Genomic DNA, 18,552 nt, shown 5'->3' with positions numbered 1-18,552 from the left:
TTAAATGCAGGGGGAAACATTGATATCGCCGCCCTGCTCTGCCTATTCTTTTTTTTATCAACACAACACAGTATCATATCGGAAAACAAACCTCGGAGAAAATTCTGGAGAAACTCTGTTATGTGTGATAACGCTGTGGCGAGGTGCCCTTTACTTGCAGATAGGGCTTATAATGAGGTAAAAAACAGGGGAAAACATTGGATTAATAATACATGGGTCATTTGTAAATCAATGGAGGGGCACTGGGCCAGTGAATAGGCTTGAGGATTTATTCTGATTACAGAATGGCAATAAAGGACCATTTACAACCTGAATGGGACAGCTAGTAATTAAGGAGCTGCCTTAAAACAAAGAAGAAAAGAGTTCTGCGGGAGTAGGCCGTTAACTCCGGGGAGAACCACTGCATGTTAATGGACATGCTGTATTTCACCTGCAGTTGGTGGACAAGAGCAAGAAAGCTGGTCCTCTAGGAAAATTTGCAGTAGACATCCATCTTATTATAATATTTGGACCGCACTGCAGTATAACACCACTGGCCTGCTGCATTGTGAGGTAGAATGCATTGGAAATTGAGTGAACGGAGCCAAAGGGGACAAGCAAGTTATGCACGAAAAATCAACATGGTTAAAAATTTACACCCCGTGTTCTAAAATAATCCAGGCTTGTTGTCAAGCGTGCAGCCATTTTCGTATTAATTATGACTCTTTCTTTGGGTTAGTCTAATTAACTTCCGCTTTATTGTACCAAACTGCAAATACACCAACTATTGACTACATTAGTGTCAATATGATTTTATCCCTCTGACAGCATGATGGATTAAGTGCTGGTGGCTGTGGTCAGCCACCTCTTTAATTGGTTTGTCTAAATGTTTTATGAAATCAAGATAAAATTCAATCAATCTCCTGAAATTGCTGATTCAGCCTAAACCGCAATGGACATTTTGATTGATGTCCGCGGCCAAGGGGGCTGCAAAGGTGACATGTGCCTGAGTAGCAACAGCTCAAGGTTAAATGGTGCTAGGAGAGTGTTTTTATGACAGGAGGGGCGAAACGGCAGCACGCACACACACAGCGAGGGAGAAGCCTGTTGGTTTTACTGCAGGACATGCTGCTGCTCCTGCTCCTGCAGCTAGAACAGCAAAGCTACAGACGCTTCACAGATGGGTTGTGACTGCTGAGACGTTTAGAAGATGGAAAATATGGTTTGATCAATCTAACGCCCTGTGCAGGATTGACTGCGCTCACCAGATATTTCACAATCAGTCCATTAATTTCACCATCTGACTTTCAATGGAAATCAATAGTCATAAAACTTTGCCTAAAAGATTTGCTTTTATTTATTTATACATTTTGAAGCCTGGTTTGACAACTGTTTATACAGTTTTGAGCTCGCAGTTGGTGATTTAAATGTGTCAGATATAAGGCTAGAGCCAGCAAACGTCTCCTTCGATGGATTGGGTTGCTTTCACTGCTTTTATAGGGCATAAGAGGGGCGAGCAAGAGTTTAATGCTGCTAATCAAACACACTTGATTAGCAAATCATCAGAAAGTGTGAGCACCTCTATAAAAGTAGAGGATTTGGCACTTTGCTGGCCTGAAGCATTCAGGTGCATGTTAACACAATGTCACAACCTTCTCAGGAGTTAATGTCTAAATAATTTCACCCCACAAATCATCACAATTCAGCATGTTAAATATTAAAGTTAGGCTTGTTTGAATTGTGAAAGTTTCTTTCTGTAAAAAGACTTCTGAAACAATGTCTGACCACACCTAAGCAGAGGTGTTTGGTCGTAAGTTTGGTCACTTTTGGTGAAAACCAAATGTAGCAAATTAGCACAAACACCTATCATACCAACAGTTAGCACGGGCGGTGGAGGGGTGATGATTTGGGCTTGTTTGCAGTCACACTGCAGGACCTGGGCACCGTTCAGCCATTGAGTAGACCATGAACTCTACCAAAGGATTGTAAAGTCAAATGGGAAGTTACATGTCCAACAACTAAAGCTTGGCCCAAACTGGGTGAACCAAAAAAACCCAAAAATGGCCCAATCAATGACCAGACCTTGACCCAATCGAAATGTTGGGATGATTGGACCTTGGAGCTGTGCATAGATAAATGTCCACAAACCTCATGCACTGAAGCAATGCTTTAAAGAAGACTGGGCCAAACTTCATGGGCAACAATGTGACAGAATGCAAGTAATACAAAAAATGATCGTTTCAAACGATTGCTGTTTTTTACATGACAGCAAGGCCAAGCTGCCATTATCAGAAATGCACCAATCAAGCTGTCAAACTCAAAAATTCATCACACAACAAAAAGCAACAAGTAAAACATTTTGGCCTTTTATATTTTCACATTGACGCCAATGTTTGTTCATGAACCAAAGTACTGGACAAAACTGAAATTTTGACCTGATGACAACATATGCAAACCTAGAAATGTCAACCTCTTGATCGAAAAGTTAAAATATCACCAGAATACGCCGCAGACGACCAAAATGTCAACATTTGATACCAATCCACCTAATTTGTTACACCAGTCCAAACCAGGGTGGTGGACTATCTCCATCCTAAATAATCTACATGAGGAATAACCAGCATTACCATTTTTTTTCCTGTTGGTCTAATCAATACAAGACTGAGCTGTAATGACGTCTCACCATGAAACCTCCTTCACTAGAGAAGATGGCACTACTCCACCCTGCATTTTTTTTAAAAAATACACTGAGAAATGCTCCGTTTTACCCTGATGTGATTTTTAGTGTGAAACTCTAATTATGCTTTAATGGGTTTTATAATTGCAGATAAATTGCTTATTTTGGACGAGGATTGATGTTTCCATTCAAATGAGATAGATTTCTAATTAAAAGCTAATTGAGCATAAATCAGGGAATTGTCTCACATTGGAAAAGACCAAAGGTAACCACTGAGTTTTTTTTTTTTTTTTCACGTATCTGCACATTTTGCAGGTTGGGCTGTAATAGGAGTTCACTGGCTGCCTGCTGCTGTGACTCACCGTACCCTCGCGTAGATATTTTTCTACAGTGTGACATATGCTATCTGGGATGTCAGCTGAAATGAGAGGACGGCTGAAATGCAAAGCCATTTCCTGCTTGTTCTATTGTGGGGCTCAGCCATGTTGCTCGCCTATTGTATGGCTTCTTCCAAGTTATCTGTCAGGGTTGGCGAGCACCCTATTATTTTCTGCCATTTGACTGTCCCCTCTGCCACAGTGCAACACTTCTGTCGTGCCATGTGATCAATCTGATTCTTTTGACACCCAGCGAACAGTATCTAGCTATCTGTAATGGCGGTAATGTTTTCTGTCACAAAATGGTCCTGGGAAAAAGGGTGTGGGAGAGCGAGAGAAAGCTACAGTGAGAATAAGAGAGTGAGTAAGAGGAAGAGAAGATAACGGAGAAAGGCAGACAACCTTTAGGAGAAATATCATAGTCGAGTCTTTACCTAAAGTCAGAGCCACTTTTTATTGTTGCCTCTCCCTTGCATCTGCAGTCTCTTTCTATGTTTTAAACCTGTGAGTAAGACAGAAATCCAATCCCAGCCTCGGTGTGTACGTGCACAACGCAGCAAAACAACGTTATTTGAGAAGCTGTTAGTCCAAAGTGCTTTATTCGTATCGATTCTTTGAAAACTTTGAGAAAAGAATCAGCAGAAGCAAACAGAAAGGCATTATAATTCCAGCGTCTTACGTGTTGTCTTTCAAGGTGACACGGCGGCCCGCGATTACACTACACATGGCTTCACTGTCACTCCAGACTGACAAAGCTGGAAAGTGCCTCCTTAGCCCTGTTGCGCTCACGGAGAAAAGCCGGCACTGAATTCGAACTTTTCGTCGTTTCCAGTTTATAGTAACCCAGTGTCAAGTTGGACTGAACACAAAAAGTGCTAGTAAAAAACTCGAAGTTTGAAGATGAAAACTCCTTTTTTCACAGGATTACTATTACCTGGGGATCTAATAATTGTGCATAATCTCTGATCTTAATAACGTGAATCTGTCACATCTGCATTTTATAAGGATTCCACTGCAAGTTTGTCACATTTTCTGTGCTCCATACTTGTCTTCTACTTCTTCCCTACACTACACTTCTGGACACGGTGTTGGGAAGTATAAGTGAAAGTTTGGAAAGCATGCGGATGAAAACTTAGGAGGGTTCATGTCACTACACAGTAAGGAGAGTCAAACCCGTCACAAGAATGAAAACGCAAAGAATGTCGAGCTGGATAACATCCAAAGCCGCATCTGGTAAAGAATCTTTTGCCGGCTTCCAACAGAGTCGGTTATTTTGTGACAGCCTATTAATATTAATGTTACATCTCCAGCTGGTGATGTCAGTAAATGAGCGCGAGTGAAGCGCACACTTTGCTCATCCTGTTTGAATGTCCTGTACTAAACATATGCATGTCAATGAAATAATGTCTAATGTCACGAAGACCACTGGTAATGCCGGATTAGGACTATGTCAGTTTTTAAAAGTTATACTTTAGTCCACTTGACTCTTTGGAGATTAACACAGCAGCTTGTGCTGCACAAAGTGCTTTACAAACTAAAAAACAACAACTAAAATAAGGAAAATGCACGACAATGATGCAATAAAAATATAAAGGAGAAAGACTAAGGCTGTTAAAACCAAAAATGTTTGAGTCAACGTGCTAAAACGTATTCGTCCTCATTAGAGATTTAAAATGTGCAGATCTAATATTTAGCAGCAGAGTCTGGGACCTGCCAGGTTCTGATGCTGCAAGACTTTTTTTAGTTCCTGTGAATGGATAACATTAGTTTTGAACTAGACCTCATGGTTCTTTCTGGAGCATGAATAGATAGAAGCTCAGATAAGTAAGAAGGTGCTGATTTAAAAACAAAAAGTACAATTTTAATGGGATCCTGTACGTAATAGGAAGCCAGTGTAAAGAGATCAACACTGGGGTTATATGCTTCTTCCATTTAATACCAGTCAGCAGATGAGCAGCTGCATTTTGGACCAACTGGGGACGATAAATAAAGGACTGGTCCAAACCAAAGGACAGAGCATTGCAGGGTTTGCTCCGTTTTGCCTTCAGAACTACTTTAACTCTTCATAGCACACCTTAATCGAAAAAGTACTCACTTAGGTTGAGATCTGGTGATTGTGGAGGTCATTTGAATACAGTGAACCTATTGAGATGTTCTAGAAACCAGTGTGAGATCATTTGAGCTTTGTGACATGGTGTGTTATACTGCTGGAAGCAGAAATTAGAAGACGGGTACACTGCGGTCATACAGGAATAAAGGGTCAGCAGCAACACTGAGGTAGGCTGTGGTGTTTCAGTGATGCTCATTTGGTACTAAGGGACACAAAGTGTGCCAAAGAAATATCCCCCACACTATTACACCAGCAGCAATCTGAACCATTGATACAGGGCATGATCGATCCATGCTTTCATGCTGTTTACACCAAATTCTGACTCTACCATCTGAATGTCACAGCAGAAATTGAGTCTTCAGATCGGGGAACGTAGATTTTTGTGAGTTTGTGCGAATTGTATCCTCAGTTTCACAGTCTTCAGCTGCTGTAGCCAAACAGCCATTTTCACTCCGAGAACTGCTGCTCACTTTTTTCAGGTCACTCTGTGGAAAAATCCCAGTAGGTCAGAGATTTCTGTAATACTCAAACCAGACCATCTGCCACCATCAAACATACCACGCTCAAAGTCACTTAAATCACCTTTCTTCCTCATCCTGATGCTTAGTTTGAATTTGAGGCAGTCTTGTCCGCATGCCTAAATGCATTAAGCTGCTACCATGTGATCAGCTGATTAGACATTTGCCTTAATGAGCAGTTAAGCAGGTGTACCTAACAAAGTGGCGAGTGTGTGTATGTTTGCTGTGTAGCATCATGTAATTGATTCTGTGGCTGTCAGGTGTTTATTTCTGTGGAGCCTTCAGTTACAATTGTAGCTGTAATTAGTTTTGCTTGCACGGGAAATTCTGCATTCAACACTTGTCACAAAAGCAGCAACTGGAAGAGAAATGAGTCCACAGTAAAGAGGCTAGCGTAATAAAAAGCTGTAACATTCCTAATAATGCCAGTCTACCTCAGCAAAGGGCCTGGAATTACTTTGTGAGCTGGCTAGCCTCTTAATTCATCTCACTAGTTGTTATAATGCTGCTTTGTGTTGCACTATAGGAAGATAAAAAGCTGCAGAAATATATGACATTTTTTATATTTTCTTCTAACTTGCCAATTGGAAACACCATTATCCCCAGAAGAGAAGAAATCAAGGACTATCGCTGAACGCTAAAACTGCACAATGCACGGCGTAACAAAGTTGCCGAGCATAAAGGCATTTGAACACCGTAACTACAACTTCCTTAAATTGTCTGTAGCAGCAGCTCCTCTCCCGTGTCTTTCAGTTAAACTGAAGAAATGTAAAAAATGTCATTTAAAAGAAGATTATATAATTTTCTTTTAAAAACTACAGTTGTGAACTTTAAGTGGACTTTACTTTCACAGTTGAGTGCAGCTGTTGTTGCAGTGGAGGACCTCTATCCCCGTTGTGCTAGTCAGTATTTACAGACTGCAAAATAGGATTGACTGGGGTCACTAAAAATAGATGTTTCTGACAATCATTGTTTTCAGGATAGGGATGAGTCTGAGAATGAAGCATGGGCCCATCTTTTCATTGACTCTGGTGACAACAGAAAATGTATAACATGAGTTCAATAACTAATGTAAATGTGTGTGTTTGCTGTCTTACACCTTTGGTACAGAATTCAAATAATACAATAAGACTAGAGCTGAATCATTGACCAGTAAGAGGCCAGAATCAGACCATTTTTGATCAACTGCAGGGGGACCACCATGAAAACATTTGTAAAAACAAACCCAATCACACACTTCAGTCACACCCAGTGTAACTTGGCCATTTTAAAGACGCTAATAAGGAAAAGTGGCTAATGCTATCCAGAGCTCAGAGCCAACCACAAGCCAGCAGCCTGAGTATGAGCAACGGACCAAAGCAGTTATCACGAAAATTACGTAGACTAATAACGAAGACAGGAGTCGATGCACTTACATGCTGAAAATGGTGCAAGTATTTGTTTTACCATATATTTCTGTTCCACCTGCTTTTGTTTAGCACCGTAACATATGTCAGGTAAAGGTGCACAGTGACTCATTTTCACTGAACTATTTGCACTTCTTCCCAGGAGCAGAACACATTATCTTCAGTTGTTTCATTATTTGAGAAACTGTGGGTTCTCTCTGGGTACTCCGGCTTCGTCCCACAGAACAAAGACACATATATTATTTTTTTTCTCTCGTTATACGTATATTATTGTTTTCTTTACTTTTGCACCTTTCTGGTTCAGCTACCCAATTTCGCTGTGCAAGAAACCACACAATAACAATAAAAAGCTCTAAGTCTTGTCCAGGGTGTAAGACAGCTGGGAGAGGCTCCTGTGAAACTGGATATGGGGAGGCTGGAAGGAGAAGCGAAAGAGGATGGACTGAATAAAAGTTTAAGAAGTTGTTTTTTTTCATACATGCTGTCAGTTCATAGAAAGAAAACTGAAACTGGCTGAAGTCGATATCGGCGGCTTTTGGCAATTGCAGTCGGTGCATCTCTACATACTAATGTAACCCTGAAATCAAATCGGAAAACTAAATCTTTTAACTTGGATTATGATGTAGTGAAGACAGGAAAAAATCCAGAAGAATCAGCCTTACTGTCAGAATATTAAAGTAATCAAATGTCAACCTACCAACCTCAGAGGATAGTCCAAACCCAAACCTATTCGCAAAAATAACCCCCCAAAAATCTGCAGTTTCCTCATTTTGCTAGAGTTTGACTTCATAACTTTTACAAAATTATTCACTTTGTGAGTAAATAATTGTGCTTTCTGTGAAAAAGCAACAGGAAGGGTTGGTTGGGAGCTGTTCCCATAAAATTAGGCAGCAAGTTGTATTTGGGCCGATTTTCTGCCGTAGAAAGGTGGCCATTTTTAACCCTCGGTTTCATTTCACTACAAAGAGTTTCTTTGTGACTTGACTGCGAATATACTACGATAACAGAGGCAGAGAAAAAAAACAAGAAAATCCTAACTGTGAAAAACTGCAACAGGTAGACATGAGTCTGCAAAGCACTCGATAGCATTGGCACAGAAAGAACATTAACATGAAACTATCATTTAACTTGCACAGAGCTCTGGAATTGCATCTGCATAACACATAATGCTATGCGGGTAGAATCCCAAGCGTGTGAGTTTTATTATTTTGTTTACTACAGTCCAGAAAAAGAAATGCCACCTTGCACATTGAGGCTCCAAGAATTCAATGCGAACAAAGTGTGCAGTCTAAAAAGAAAAGAGATTAATGTTCCAGTATGAGTGGAGATTTCTTGGCTGCATTCAATTTACAGAAGCAAATAGGAAAGCTGAAAATAATCAACAGAAAGAGAAATTTCTGAAATCCATCTGATAGCTCCACAACAACGCACAAACCAAAGCATGCCAGTCATTTCAAGATTAATGTGTGGGTATCCATAGCCTCCCCCTAAAACCAGTTATTCACTCGAGTCTAGCAACAGTGAGCTTAGTCGTGCCACATAACTCTAAAGAAAAATCCAGAAATATTAAATGCCTTCCAAAGTTTGTCTCGTGTCACCAAAATTCCACCTCTCTGCCTTTTTCACAGTGACAGACGTTAAACATTATATCCAAATTGGATCTGGGAGATGCGAGCGTACTCTGCATCTGCTCCGAGGGACATATACACTGAGGCGGCTGATCGTTCGAGGAGGCACTGAAAATTGTGCTGTCATGGTAGAAAATGCTGAGAGATTAATACGGGTGCATTTCACTGCCATCATCTCGCTTTCATTATCAAGTAACAAGCGCTGGAGAGGGAAAAAAAACTGCTTCACTGCTCAACCTGAGATGCGAGTGTGACATTATGTTGACAATTCAGTGTGTGGGTACTGTTCAGACAGATACAGGCATATCAATGCAAGCCATTACTGTCTTTAGTAGATTGGCTTAGCTTTGTGCTGAGGTGTAATTGCGCAGCTGTCTGGCATTAGTCCTCCCGAACAAATTGGTTTGGGTAAGACTGCCTTCCAACTGCTGTATGATGCACAGTGAATGCACACAAGATCTCCTTTCGGTTAGCTTCTAGCGCGTGACAATCACTATTTTCCCCTAGCTTGCCAACATTTGTCATACTATTGTGAAGTGGCAGTTATGAAATGTTTAACATATCAAAGGTCAGAGCTCATGATCTGCCTGTGACTCTTGTTCGTCAAGGCGACCATCGAGTTGAAGAACTATGTTGAACGCGCAGAGATGTTAGCGCTACATCTAAGTTAGCGCTTACACTGTTTATGCTAATGTATGCGGAAATGTGGAAGGCTGCGGGGGTAATGTATTTCTGATCATACCTCTGTCATGGGATTTGTGTCTTTGTGGCTTAATACATTCATATGAAATACCATTTCAGTTATCTCCTTACAAAGCCCTGGGCTACATGATACCGAGGGGGGATAGCATGTTCTCAGCAAGTGATACTCCTACTGTAGTATCCTTTGGGAATCCTTTGCTATCATGAATTCCGGGCAAGACAGAGAAAATGTGGTCTGGACGTTGCTTACATTTGCCCCTTCACACATTTAGTAAGGAGAGCAGGAGATGGGTCGTGACTAGTTAGCATACTAGCTTGCTATCGGAACAGTTACCTGCTCTCCACAGACTTTATAGTAGGGACGTGGCAGGGTAAAATTCATACAGCGTTTTACTGCCACATGAAGTTTCTCCAGGTAAAATCTGCAAAAGCTCATGTGCTCTCTGTGTCTGTGTGAAAATAAATGGCCTATTTCATAGCTAATGAAAGCTAATCAGGATGTTAAGAGGCTTTAACTGCTACATAAGACAACTGGAATGTGCTGCTTACATTGTGATAGTGCAACAACTGTCATATAAATTTATACCTTTTCCCAGTCCTCGGGGTAATGGTGGCAACACTGATACATCTGAAAATCTATCAAATACTGCGGTCCAGAGAATGAGCCAGATATTACTTAGATGCGTTATATGCTCTCAATCCCCTTTTCAGTGTATTTACATTCAGTACTATAAAGTCATTATTTTTATTGAACGCCATAAAATCTGACATTCGTAACCTTGACTCAGACTGCCTGTTAAACCCAAGGGCTTCATAGAAAAGTTATGTTGCATGTAATTGAGTCTGATCTTAACTTTGATAACTGTTAACAGCTTTCTATGTAGTACTGAGTTACTGCCAATATATTTACACAGAACTTCTGATTCCTACTTTTTATTTTTTATCCTTAAAGCTGATGCATACACCAAATCTATCTTCCATAAGTCAATAAATTAGTCAAGGCAGATAAAATTGCTGTTGCTCCAGAGAGCTGATGAGAAAAATGACAATTATATGCTCAAATACATAACCCAGGCGTACGGGTTAAACCATTTTATATCACCTGAAGCCTCAACAATTTTGAATGCCACTATGTTCGGGTTCTGTTTGCTCAGAATTCACCATTTTTGGACACAAGGGTGGAAAGTTATCAAGTACTAAGGTAGCTAATGGTAATTAGCTAGAATACTAAAAGCAGCAACACATCAAACATGATTTAAATAAATGTTGAGTTCATTAACTGGAATTAGCATAGGTGAAAGGCTAAACCTTTCCATACGGGCATACTTGTTGCTCAGTACAGCCACATTTAAAACTTACCAGAGGGGGACTGATTAAGAATCAATGATAAAACATCACCCACTGTACAGTTGTGCACACTATCCATAGAGCTCCAAACCCATTTTGTTCCAGGCTGTGTAAACATGAAAGTTTTATAGCTAAAATCAAACATATTTGTGAATTGTATATAACTAGGCGCATTTTTGAAGACATTGAAGTCTTTCTACATCTAGGCAAGAAACATCATAAAGCAATACGGTGACTCCCATGCAGTTACATAAACTATTTCATAATCTTCAAATGATAAACCCAGAACATCAGTTTTGAACCAAGTACCTGAGAGTCTCTTGGGCTCGCCTACAGTCAGTCCTATACCTAAAATGGAAATCTAATACGAATTTCTTTCTTTCTCTAGGGGAAAAACATTGATTAAACTAACATTTTTTAATTTCAATTTTCATTTTTTAGACACAACTGAGCCCTGAGATAGACTGGAGACTGTACCCTGCCTCTTGCCCTATGACTTCAACTCCAGGCCTTGAAGATCGGTGTCCTGCAGGTTTTAGATGTGTCCCTGATCCAATACGGCTGATTTAAATGGTTAAATTACCACCTCAACATGTCTTTAAGTTTTCTTTTGGCCTGCTAATGAACTAATCATGTGATTCAGGTGTGTTGACCCAGGGTGAGATCTAAAACATGCAGGACATCGGCCCTGGAGGCCTGGAGTTGGAGACCCCTGCCATATCACAACTGGTAGGCCTCAACCCCGGCATGACCTTGAATTCGATAATCAGAAGAAGATGGATGGATGGATGGATGGATGGATGGGTGGGTGGGTGGACAGATGGACCATGAGTGAGCTTGGTAAGCTATAATTTCAATTCATGTTACTGATGGCTTCTTTTCTGTGTAACAATATCTTGACTCTAGGCATAAAAAAATAAGTTTTTGACAGTAAAATTTGTCTGTAGTCAGCATAAGTGTGCTTAATAGAAAAATGGGGGGAAAAGATCAAATGGGTTTCTATGACGGCTTCAAGTCAGCAGTCTTTTAACAAATCAAAACATGATTAATCTCTCCCATAAAATCTGTGGAACGGAGCAGCGTTTTTATGAATGGACCTTCAAACTCCTCAAGAGATGATTAATCAATGTCTGCTAGAGACAGAATTTTTTTTTTCTTAGAGAAAAGTGTGACTTTTGTCAGCTTTGACTCTAATGAGTTCCCCTGTAGAATTGCAAATTACAATTAGTTTTTTTTTCTGTTTTTTTCTGCCTTTGTACTCCTCATCAGCCCATGAGACACATATTGTCAAATACGATTATGAAACACAATATAAACTATACTTAGTAAGCCGGTGTCAGACCTCATATTTCAAAGACAACACAGAAGGAAAGCCTGGAGCTGACTTTAAAATGTATTGTTTGGTTACTTAACTGAGATAGTCAAAGGTATTAAAGGTGTTTGGGATAGTTTTCATTTGCAAGGTCCAGATGGGTGAAAGAGATTGATTTTTTTTTTTCATGGTTTTGCAGTACAGTTAAATGATCTGTTAGTAAATCTACGCCTACTTACGTAGTTTTACATCTAATAATTCTAGCTGATGTAGTATTCATAAAATAAAACCCTGTGCATTATTCTTTTATCCGAAAATATCCTCGACATCTGCGAGTTCTCACACAAGCTCATACCCCGCTGGACTCGGCAGTCTCAAACCAGTTAGGGAAGCGACGTGAAATGTAAATTCCAAATTTTACTTTCAAAGTAGCTTTGAGCGTTAAGGAATAGCAAACCGCTCCTATGAAAGTTTCATTCCAGCCCTTTTGACGGTAATCCCTTTCTCATCACTCCTTTGAACGCTTTCGGTGCAGTTAAAAGAGGAACAATCGATAATGAACTGAATCTGGCCACATTAGAGCCCCCATCTGGGATATAAATGCTCTCTTCCCCCAAAAAATCCATAACATCACGGGTGAAATGCAGTGACAGAGCTAAAGACAGAATATGTTCTCAATGCACTGGGCTTTTTAAAAAATTTTATTTATTTTTTTTACAAACTGAAAACAATACAGCACTTTCATCCATTTAGGGATCCATTGGCGTCCATCCACTGAGCCTTGCATTGTTCCTCTGTCAGTTTCATTCACATGTAGAAGTGTCTCAGGAAGATGACTGAAACTTTAACTGCATTTTTCCTCAAATGCCACCATATAAATTAACACGCTCTCCTTTGCAGTGTTCATTTGTGCTCTTCTTCTATTGTTGAATCTGGGCACGTATGCCCTACTCCCTCACCTGTTTCCCACAGGGTCATATTCCACCTCAGTTAATTGAGTAATTAAATATTTTTATATCCATGCTGGCGTGAGTTGGGACAGCCATATAAATACTGTAATAACAGGGCTGACTTTCTGCTATGAAGGTCAAGCTTGTTGCACAGACTTCTCTCTGCCCCTTAAATATTTCATTAGTTCAAAATGAAAAATAGTACCCCCAATTCAAACATACCTGCAAGTCATTCAGAAAGGCTTTCTGATGCAGAATTTACAATATAAGCAGGGCAATTTTGTTTTTATTTACCTTTTTTCGAACCGTCATGTTAAGATCGTCTTATTTGTGTTTCTCTATAATTCTTAGAAACAGAGATGTGACTCACTATCAGAAATGGATGAAATCATATTGCAGGTGTACTGAATCAGCCCACTCTGATTCATAAAATAGGACACAAGGTAAAAATGTAAAAAACGCTGTGATTATAAGCAAATATTTGATATTAGAAGTGGCATTTCTGGCATTTTGGCTGAAAAGTTACTTGATTGATTGATTGAAAAATAACCAATAGCGCGCAATTAAATGGGTTCCGCATATAAATGTGCTGTTAAGTAGATCAAATAGTAGACATGAAGGACACAGACATTGTACTAAGGAGCCTGCCGGTTAAAGATGATTAAACAATACGACTGTATCAGACATTTGTAATCTCACCAGTACTGTCACTGGGTAATAACTAGAAAGGTTTGGGACTGCAGTAATGTGCAAAAACACCCATGACTGAACTGTGGGACTACTAAAGGCTATGTTATCTTATCTTGCTGGCAGTCACAAGCCAGCAAAGAAAACCTCCCACTCTGTTGGTCACCAGCAGATTGTCATGGTTACCAGTGTTTGCACGGTAGATGCTAACTTATCTACCAGCACTTGCAAGCTACTCTGCAAACAGTAGTAACACTGAAATGTGGGAAAACTTTCACAGTAAAGGTTGTGCATTTTAAAATGTGTTAGTGACAGTGTTAAGGTACAGCTTTTACTTGTTTGAGGATTGTGTTACACTTTTTCCACTTTTTCAGAGGGTTTGCTCTTTATTTGCTCTTTATTATGCAAATTACAGATTTTTGACTGGTTTTAAAAAGCAGCACTCAACGGAGATTGCTCTTTTGAAGGTTTATAATAATGTTTTAATGGGTTTTGGTCAGGGAACTGTTCTGTATTGCTTCTCCTTGACTACACTGCAGCCTTTGATATTTTTTAACTTAAAATTGTACTTTGTAAATTCTCCTCTAACATTGCCTAACGTACTTTGTGGGGTTCCATAAGGTTCAGTTCTGCTACTATAATAATTTTCTTTCTTTCTTTATCCTTTAGACTGCATCATTTAGTCCTTTTCTGACATTTCTTATTTATATGCCGATAACATTCAGCTATATGTGTCTATTAAGGTTGTCCATCCTACTCTACTGTTATACCCAGGTTAGTAATTAGCTCTCTAGAAGTTACTAGTTCCTTCTGAGTTGCATTTTAAAATCTTTTTGTTCAACTGCCAAATCCGGTGTTTAAAATCTTTGTGTAATATCTAATTCCTCTCGTGACTTTCATTCACATCTATCAACCAGCATTTTGTTTTAATTTGGTAACGTATGGTATCCTTGCCTGAACTGTAGAAAATTAGTCAAGCATTTCTGTCATTAGATTATACTCAGCAGATTTTAAGACTCATTTAAAAATTCTTGCACCTACATACGGGGCACTAAATGGCCAGGATCTGCACAGTTTTTTCTAGCCTCTTGTTCTTCGTACAAGATTAAAGACCGAGGGGGGACAGAGCCTTTCAGTTTGTGGCATCAAGACTTTGGAACAGACCTTCCCTACAACTATGTTTAGCTGACTCTGCGGACTCTTAAAAACTTTTTTGTTTAAGCAGGCTTTTTGTTGAGACTTTATTGACTGGAACTGTTTTTAAACTGTGTTCACTTTCTTGTGCTTCTAAGCTTGATTTTGTATCGCTATTACAGCACTGAATTGATAGAAGAGAAGGCTCTCCTCAACTAATATCCCCAGCCTTCCTGCAGATAAAAAATGATCCCCTTAATGCAATAAGCAATAAAGAAATTAATTAATGGACAATTAAAGGTAGGGTCCAGTGTCAGACACTAATCCTTCCCTTAGCATTGCCATGTAGCCAGAAGCATGCCAAGGTTAACCTAGGATAACACTGATCAGCCTCCTTGTTTGCAAGGTGCCAGGCCCCTGCTGTCCGATCACCATCACAAAGCTCACCTCTTTGCCATTTGATGATGCACAGTGAAGACCCTAATGTTAAACATTAATTATTCCACAGACCAGGACTAATTTGACTAATCAGCAGTTATGGGACCGAAGGATGCAGTCACTTGAGTGGCAAATGCCAATATCCACACTGCTGGTTGGGGCAAAGGGAGGGGTGACTATGGATCAACAAGCCAATATGGAAGAACTGATCCATCATTTTGTCAGCCATTGTCCTGAGGGTGCATTGTGTGTTTTTCCAATGAGGAGCAGCGAGAGCACTGGTGGGGAGGGTCAATGAGCGCCGCCTCCCCGGTGATTGTGCAGCCATGCTAACAACTGACTGCTAAAGCTTTTAATTACAAAACAGCAGCAGGCAGAGGTGAGGGAGGTGCGTGCCACTCTTATCATCAGTATTACCGCTGTACAAAATGCTGTTGTGTCAGTAATGGTGCTCCAGCAGTGGTCTGAATTTTAATCAATCATTTGAAAAGGCAAAATGAATCAAAGGCCACATGTAGCCATCATCATATCATAATACTCTTAAAAACCCCACTATCAAAGCAGTCCAGACTCATCCGAATGACTGTTATTAAAGACATTGGACCAAAGGGTCTGTGAACTCATCTTCAAACAGATTGTGTACATGTTGAACCCTATTGAATCAAAGTGGAAAAGAAAAACATAAAGTGGCCATATTTCAATGGTGCATAAATTATAACCCTCTTTCCTAAAAATGCACTCAATTCCATTCCAGCTTCCCACGCTATACAAGCGTAGCATTTACAGAGAGCTTTTAACCGATTGCATTATTTAAAAAACCACCCCAACGCACAAAAGCAATTTGGTAGAATAGCAGCCGTAAAATATAGCTTTCAGTATTCAGTCGTGGGCACAAATGGTTTGTCTTTCATCACTGCTTTTTTCCTGTGACTGCTTCTGTCCTCTTGTCAGACATGGCACCCGCCGCCCCCACCCTGTTGCAGAGAGCATCATAAATGTTACTGCTGCACTCCAGTACAATTGATCTCCCATCAGGTACACTTGAACCCTCCAACCCCACCCAATTCACAGAGCATTTTCAAGGGCTCTTTTTGAATTCTCTCATTTGATTTTTAGCAGTGCCTTTATAGGAATCAGCGAATGTACAAAGACACCGCAGATGTCCAAACTTTCAAAAGGTCAAAGACAAGAATACAATGGGTTTTAAAAGCACTGGAAACACAATTTCCATTTTCTGGGATATGGAATTGAAGGTCTTTTGATAACTGTACAGAAAACTCCAGGAAAGCGGGGAAGGAGAGAGATTTCTTTGGGTTTTTAACTCATCTGGTTAAAAGCTGAGAAAAGGGGGAGGGGAACCATGCAACTAATTAAAATGCTGAGACTGTGTAACCTTCAGAGTTTGTATGTTTAAGCATGGCTTCTTGCTCCACCAGAAAGTGGTAAATTAAATCAGGTCTGAACAGTGACACGCCGTGAGAGACAAGTTCAATATGTATGATTTATCTACTTAGACAAATGAAATCACTGTCAGCTTATTCTTGCGAAAAGGTTTCGATGTCTCCTCCTTGGGAGCAAATGCAATTTGTATCAAATTTGATTTTGTCAGAAACTTTTTTTCCCTCCTTCCCATCATGTCCCGTGGGAATGGCTTTAAAGGGTGAACTTGCAGTTTGTTTTCATTCCGGATGATAGAAAGTGCCCTTCCACTGCCATTGTCATAGTAATGTGCTCAGTTAGATCTGATTTAAAACTTGGCGATGACAGGCAGCGAGACAAGTAAGCATTTTTATTTATATGAAAACTGCAAGTTAAAATTATCACCTGTGTTCATACTGAAGTGTACCTAATGAATTGAATTCTTTCCAATAAAGACATATTTACCTTGCTCGTCAGATGACTTGCACAGTTTCATTACCGCTGTGCGCAACGGAAAATTAGATCACTTGGTCATGGAATATTGATTCATTTAAAATGATTTTCTACGCAGGTGACTAAGGTAAGAATACCAGCGTATGCACAGAGTGGAGGTCAGGGTGGATGGACAGGTCAACAAAAAGTAAGATATTTGAAGCAGCTGGACACACCTTGCTTCCTGCCAGCTGGTGACAGACTGTCTGCAACTGAGATGTGTTTAGTTTATTTTTTAAAGCTATCTGAAGACCTCTGATAGTACCTTAATATCTCAATCGGTGGTTGGCCAGTAATTGCATTGAATTATTTTGCTGTAAGAGACCAACTGCAATATACAACCATGATTTTTGCGGTTTCTTTCACAGTCAGATGCCAAGTCTGTCCACTGTCCAACAGTCGGGATCTCACACTTGCAGTGAAGAACTGTACTCTGGTAGAAAGGTGTGTACGCTGATCTGCAAGGACAGGTTTAAGCTTGTTCCATTTCTCAAATGCTTGATGCTTGAGCCCAGGGTCTGCATGTCACTGCTGAAGTTTGTGATGGTGTAACCTTGGTATTAGTAGCTTCTAATGATCTTTATACTATTTACACAGACAAAGCTTTCTTGGTTCTTGATGGCTTCGTTGACATTAAAGGGCATCATTTCTATTTTGGTGTATGAAATTTCATAAATCTGGACAGAGTGCCAAAATATTGCAGTCAGTCTGAGTCAGTCAGTGCTGATGAGTGAAACTCTTTGCAATGGGGGACTTGATTCAGCTGTTTGCCAGCTTGTGTTGTGGTTAAATTCCTGTAAAAAAGCAAGGTTATGGAGCACCTGTATTATTTAGTAGTTAAATCACCACCTCGGAGCAACTACATCACAATTCATGGAGGAATTTCTGAATTTCTGTCACATGTCAATGAGGTTCTGGGTAGAATTTAAAAGTAAGTAGCTAATGTAAATTTCTAGGTTTCAGACAGCAATAGATTTACAATTTTTTTGGCAAATTACCAAAATCAGTTGCTGTATTATCATCATATTTCATCTAATTGCCAGCTTGATCCTATTTAATTGCAAGCTGATAGACTAATAGCACACTGACTCTTATTGGCGTTTTACCACCTTGTTGTGTCTGAAGGCAGCAGCTGACGACTGGTCCCAGACCTGGTCATTATCTTTGAAAGGACAGTCAAAGTCTTGCAGCAGACTCCAACCACTGTTTTCACCAGTGTGACTACAAAACCACGTTTTCCTACTGTAACTAATTGATGGACTGCCATAGAAGTGCTGACCTGTTAGTTGTGCTACTGATTTGAGCCATTAAACATCCAGATTTGTAGCTATTTCTGCATCGTCCTTATATTAAATGCAACTGCTTCAATTTATGAT

General features: G+C 39.9%; 1 long non-coding RNA gene across 1 annotated transcript; it reads left to right on the top strand.

Annotated features, from left to right (window-relative positions):
* The first annotated feature begins 9,314 nt into the window (after nt 1-9,314).
* Nucleotides 9,315-11,573, top strand: LOC112846178 (uncharacterized). Its single transcript, XR_003219034.1, has 3 exons — nt 9,315-9,416; nt 11,186-11,276; nt 11,388-11,573. It is a non-coding gene; the product is annotated as an uncharacterized LOC112846178 (long non-coding RNA).
* The last annotated feature ends 6,979 nt before the right edge of the window (nt 11,574-18,552 follow it).

The sequence above is a fragment of the Oreochromis niloticus genome, linkage group LG3 (assembly GCF_001858045.2).
Source record: "Oreochromis niloticus isolate F11D_XX linkage group LG3, O_niloticus_UMD_NMBU, whole genome shotgun sequence".
NCBI classification, from domain to species: domain Eukaryota; kingdom Metazoa; phylum Chordata; class Actinopteri; order Cichliformes; family Cichlidae; genus Oreochromis; species Oreochromis niloticus.
This window is presented reverse-complemented; position numbering and strand designations above follow the sequence as displayed.